The sequence below is a fragment of the Rhinolophus sinicus genome, linkage group LG04 (genome assembly GCF_036562045.2).
Source record: "Rhinolophus sinicus isolate RSC01 linkage group LG04, ASM3656204v1, whole genome shotgun sequence".
Lineage (NCBI taxonomy): Eukaryota > Metazoa > Chordata > Mammalia > Chiroptera > Rhinolophidae > Rhinolophus > Rhinolophus sinicus.
The window spans coordinates 101330136-101336367 of record NC_133754.1 but is presented as its reverse complement, the minus strand read 5'-3'; the positions used below and the strand labels follow the sequence as shown (position 1 = coordinate 101336367).

Genomic DNA, 6232 nt, shown 5'->3' with positions numbered 1-6232 from the left:
AGGATTACGTCCGTAAGCGTGGCGGAAGGAGAGGACGGGAGCACTTCCGGCCAGCCTCCGCAGAGGCGTGGCCGGCTGCCGCCGCGCAGTTTTAGCTGCGGCGGCGACTGGGGGCGGGGCCGGTGGCTACAGAGCCTGCCATCTGTGAGTGGCTGGGTTGGGGGAGGCGACATTTCTGGAAGCTGCTGGAAAGGGCTTGAGTGGCGTAGGTGACGCCAGCGGCCAGGGGGTGGGGCGTGATTAAAACTAGTGCGCGGCCGGTAGCGGAGGGATTATGTTGAGGAAAGAGACTGGCGTGTGTCTCTCTGCGGCCTGGCCCGCGCGAGCCGGAGTCGGAAGCCGACGCGCCCTTGAGTGACCTGGTGGGCGGGCGAGGGACGGGCTCCCGAGCGGCGAAGGGTGCAATGGAGGCTCTTGGCCGGCGCGTCTCCGCGGCGCCGCTGTCTCGGCGGTTGTGGGCCGCGCGAGGCTTCTCTCGAAAAGCCTTGGTGAGAGCCGAGCTGCCCCATGCGTGTTCACAAAGGGTCACCACACACGGAGCTGCCCCTCCCCGTCTCCCTAAACCCCATCTTCGAGGCCAGGGGCTTTTCTGCCCGGATTCTGGGGTGTTTCTCCTCCTTTCCTCCCTCCCAGATCTTCTAACGGTAAGGGGAGTAGCCGAGGCGCAGGACTCTGTTGTCCGTGACCCGTTCTTACTAGTCGTCAGCCGATGTGTCCCTGCCGCGCTGACTGCAGTTGCCCTGCCTTGTTTTAACTTACGAGAAAGGGGGAGTTTTCATTTAATTTATAAGTTTAAGTAGGGAGGTCATGTGGTTTAAGGGACATCGTGACCGCGTGTGCTATTTCGGAGTCTGCATTCTAAACCTTGGGGGCAGCTTACTCCAGAGGTCCTTTCGGTCGATTGGGTCTGTGTCCTAGAATAACTAGTTTCTGACCAGTTCTTTACAGAGTAACCATTGGCATTTTTTGATTTTTTTTTTTTTTTTTTTTTTGTAGTGGTCTCAGTGAATTGCTATACTGTGGAATATGCTGATCATTTTGGTAGGGCGGTATAGAGGAAACAAGTCCCGTGTACCAAGAAATTCTTCAGTAAAAAGGATTTTAGTTTTTGGTACTTCTGAATGAATGCAAATGGTCAAGAAATCCAGTTTGTTGTTTTGTTTTATTCCAGACTGAAAAATAGCCTGGTTAGTTTTTGTTTACCTTTTTTGTTGTACTAAATTATTAATGTGCTGGTATATTTCTTGTAAGATCTAGCTAGCAAGGTAGTTTTCTTTTTTATAATGAATTATGATGAAAATAGTTTTTCCTCGTGAAATAGTAGCCAAAATCAGGGTTTTTCTTGCTATTTTAATTTTTGGAATGGAATATACTTTTTGTAATAAACATTTGCTGAATATTAACATGAATTAAACAAAATAATTGATTCAGTTAGTAGCCGAAATTTTAAGATTGAAAAGTCAACATCACCAAACTAAATTATATCAAACATTGTTTTCTGCAGTTGATTTATAGTCTTTTAGTGCAAATTTGACTTTTTGCCAGGAAAAAATATGTAATAGTAACAAACAAAATGGAGGTGGAGCTTGGGTTGTGGAAAGAAAATAAAGGAATTTAGTATATGCTTGTGATTGAATCTAGAGCTTTTCACCTTGTAAAAGGTAGGAAGAAAAAAATCATATAAGAATGTTAGATAAAAGGAAGGATACTAATGTAGAGCCCATCAGGAGTGGTTGACTAGAAAACTCACCATTTGTTTATATTAGAGGAATGGTTCCAAGTTGAAAAAAATTGTGTACATTTCTGCTTATTCCTTACCAGTATATTTGGACTGCCTCTTTCTATGAACTACACTGATCCCCAAAAGAGCGCAGTTGTCTTCTAGTAGGAGTAAAGCTCATTTCCTCAATCCCCTTGTGAGCGATGTGGGGCTGTTTTATTTACCTATTTCCCTTTAAAAACTAACATGATCTCATCAGAGGGAGCTTTTATTAGTAACTAATGAGCAGCTACAGTAGTAATACGGTATTGTACAATTAGGATTTTCTTTTTTCATTTTTCTCTTCTCATAATGTTAACTTTTGCCCCCTCTGCTAGGTTGGGTTCCTTAATCACAAAACAAGCCCAAACCTGGGATGTAAAAGCTGCATGCTTGTTCTGGTCTCATCAAAAAGATGACAGTTGAAGTCACTAACCATGTTTTCTAGCAGCATTTTTGTGAGTACGGTCTATAATTTCTTACCTAATTCCAATATTCAGAAGGCTTTGAAAACCAAATACTTTTTAAGTTTGGACACAAAATTCATTTGGTAGCAAAATATGACCTGAACTAATGAGAAGTTATATGCAGTCTTTATATACCATGTTTTGTTGAAGAAATATTAATACATTTGGTATGTGAGGTTTTATATAATGGTTTGTGTACCTTACAACATTTTTAAAGTTCCCAGAAATTCTCATTTCTAAAACACATTTAGTCCCTGCGTTTTGGTTAAGGAATGCACATCTTTATTAATAGTTTTGGCAGTACAATTGTGCTAGTCATTTGTATATTTTAAAAACGAAAACAAGACATTTTAGTTCTTTTCCTCAGTGAATTTCGGTTGAGTTAGAAGGATCGTACTGCAATATGTACAGCGATAGACATATGCACAGCCTATTAGCCATGGAGAGACCACACAAGAAATTAGTAGTCCGAGGGTTTGAGGTTGTTTTGACTTCAGACTCTAAAATTTAGATAGAACATGACAACCCATTATGTAGCCTAAATGTAACGTGGCTCTGTTTTGCCCACACAAAATGAGAAGACAATATAAGAGGCCTAGGTAGATACTGGAGTATCTGAATTCTAATCCTAGCTCTTGCTATGTGACCTTAACACAGTCACTTAATTTTCAGGGCCTTGGTTTTCAGATCTATAAAGTGAGAAGTTGGAATAGATGGATCTCTTAAGGAAGGTCCCTTATAGTCCCAGTAATCTACCTGCAGGTAGTTACCCTTCGACTATACTTACTTTTTATAAATGTTTTCCATTAAGAATGTGATCCTATTTCATCTCAAACTACTTTCTTGCTGATCTAAGTTTTGTGTTTCCTTTTGGATTAGATAATACAGTCACATGGTTCAAAATTAAAAAAGATAATGCAGGTAAAAGTCTTCCTTCCACACTCGTCCTTCAGCTACCCAGTTGCCTGCCAAGGAAGCAACCAATGCTAACAGTTTGTTGTATATTTTTCCAAAAAAAATTTATACATCTACAAGCAAATAAGTACTATATTTTAATTTTCTTCCCTTTTTTACGTAAATGGTACATTCTGTGTATAGTTTATGTACTTTATTTTTTCACTGATCTTAGAAGTTGTTCTGTATCATTATGTAAGGTGTTCCTTCATTCGTTTTTATGGCTGCATAACATTCCATTGTATGATGTATCATTTCATCAGTCCTCTCCTTTTGGACATCGAGGTTTTTTCCTGATCCTTATTAAAAGCATTGTGCAATAAATAACTTTGTACATTTCATCATTTTCTGCATTGTGAATATCTCTGTGCCCTAGATAGTGGCATAGCTCTGTTGGGATAGTGACATGGTTGATAAAGTATGTTATTTAATAGCAAATAACATTTTTTAAAAATTGGTAAATCAAGGTCTCAACAATGCATTTCTAGGATTCCATCAATTTTTACTTACATGTTCCCTATGCCAGTGGGATACTGGAGTCAGCACCACATTTGACTAAAGAAAATGTGAGAAAATCACATCACCTGAATGGCTGTTTCTTCATTTGAGCCCTAGATGAAGCAGGTGGATTATGTGATCTTTTCCTAAACAAACAAATAAATATATAAATCTTTTTTTGTTGTTTTTTTTTTGAATTAAAGTTTATTGGGGTGACAATTGTTAGTAAAAATATGTAAATCTTTAAAGACTCAAATCATACAGCAAGAGCAAGACTGAATGAGAGGCGTCTAAGAAATGAAGCCGACTGATGGACGAGCAGATTTGTCCTTTCCAGTTCATGCCCACTCCAGGGCATATGCTCAATGAGTGCTATTTAAATTGATATTTTTCTTTTAGATTTTTTGCCAAGCACCTATAGTTGAATTTGGCCAAGTGCAACTTTTGTTTATTCCCTTTACCAATAAGAAAACTCAGCCTAAAGAAGTAAACAGTGTACCGAAATTTGCATGACATAATGGCAAACATGGGATTGAAATCTACGTCCTATAATTTCTAATCTAGAGTTTCCCCCAGTATATCACAGTCTCATAATTCAACTTGTAGCTCCAGCAGCAGCTCTGAGAATGCCCAGTGGTTAGGGACTACTTTAGGACCCTTTACTCTGCCTGGGCTCTAGGGCAACCTGGAGTTCAGAAAGCAGCAGTTTTATTCTGATGACAAAACAACATTCTGTAATTGTAATCACACAACATGTTGATTAGCAATCAGGAGGGCTCCAAATCAAAAAACTGAAATTGATAACAGAAACACTCTTTTCTAATTGGGACATAGTTGTCACTTCGAGATAAAATTATCAGGCATAAGGACTGACAAGAAATTATTTGGAAATGGACAGTCTTACATTCCCCAGCGTTCATGCCATCACTTAATTTAGCCAGGAAAATCTTAACCATCAGAAAAGAAGTGATAGAAACAATAGCAAAAGAAATGAAAACTAGGAGGCTGGGGAGTGTGCTGTAGTCACTTCCCTTGAATCTGGTGGTGCAGCACATGACCCCTACTCCCCACACACTTTTAGGGCCTTAACTTTCTGGCTAGTCCTCTGTGCACAACTGACTCGTCCTTCAAATCTCAACTTAAATTTCACTTGTCAAGCTGTCTGTCCACCCTGTCTGGGCAGCCCTCTGCCCTCCACCCCCTCTCCAATTCCTTATTACCACCTGCTGTTTGTTTTCTTCATTTTGTATATACAGAGGGTGCCAAAAAATGTATACACATTCTAAGATAACATCTCTCTGAAGGAAAAAGCTGAAAACACAGATGCCCATACCCCGTGCAAAACCCACAGAATCAGGAATGGGACCCAGCCATTGCATTCTTAATAAATTCCCAATATAATACCTATTTAAGACCCCAAGGTATATCCGGTGAGTAAAATGACATTCTTTTTGGCACCCCTGGTGAGTACAATGACATTTTTTTTGCCCCCCCCCCCCCCCCGGGTGTGTGTGTGTATCCGGGTATCCCCACTAAGTTGGGAGCTCTGTGAGGGCAAGGGCTACATCTGTATTGTTCACCATTTATATATATACAGTGCCGGGTACGTAGTACGTATTTGTTGATGAATGAATGATCTTGGTTCCCAATTCCCAATGTATGTGGCTGACCAAACCTGCTAAAATGGAACGTTTTCAACATGTTTATTTCTCCATGTTCTTATACGTGTTAATTCAAGATTGGTTTGGTGGAAGATGTATATGTAATTTATATGCTCTTTGAGAAAAATACGAACTTGTCACCAAGCTTCTGTTGAATGTGCAAGGCAGTATGCTAAATGCTGGGTGAATAAAAAGGTGAATAATGCATAGTCCTTATCCCGAAAGAGAAGTAGAAACATTTGTAAACAAATGGCTTTCATACAAGGCAAAATGAAATAAATGCTAAATAGAGTTGTACAAGAAATGTTCTGTAGCAGCAATGAAGAAAAAATGATGCATTTTAATTATAGGCAGGGCCTCACAGAGTTGAATTTTGTGGTGGGCTTGAAGATAGAAAAATAGAACTGAAGTCCCTATACGTGGAAACTAAAACTGACAAATGTTTAGCTTCACTTTTTGAAAGTCTTTAATAATATTGAAGACAAAGAAGTCTTATAAAACATTGTCATTAAGCAGTCTTTAAAAATTGCAGTTACAAATAAAAGTACTCTAGCTTTAAACATGACACCTAAAATTGAGGCTACCCAGAAAATTAATTGGACTGTCTTGACTAAGTTGGTGCTTTCCAACTAGTTGCATTTTAACCGATTGCTAAATTCAGTTAGTAATTATTTAGTAAACTCAGTCAAGACAACCATTGAATGGTTAAAACATTCATTTTTTAAAGGGATTTTTAAAATCCCATTGGTGGTCTGTAATGGATTCTCTGACTATATCACAAGTTAAAATATAGACTTATTTTTTGATGGTCTAATTTGATTTCTTTTTTAAGCTTACTTTTTCCTGCCTTCGTATGTTTTCCTAAGGAATATAGACCTTCTCCCACTCTTACT

The 6232-nt window shown here is 39.2% G+C and overlaps 1 long non-coding RNA gene across 7 annotated transcripts in view; it reads left to right on the top strand.

Moving 5' to 3' along the window:
* Nucleotides 1–113: 113 nt before the first annotated feature.
* The window catches only part of LOC109449839 (uncharacterized), a 90909-nt gene continuing 84790 nt past the window's right edge, over nucleotides 114–6232 (top strand). For 2 of the 7 annotated variants that reach the window (XR_012495609.1, XR_012495611.1), the window contains exon 1: nucleotides 114–644. This is a non-coding gene — a long non-coding RNA (uncharacterized LOC109449839). Of the gene's footprint in view, nucleotides 645–996; nucleotides 3855–6232 lie in introns of those variants that run through there. The other 5 variants (XR_012495607.1, XR_012495608.1, XR_012495610.1 and 2 more) reach the window with 5 other exon arrangements.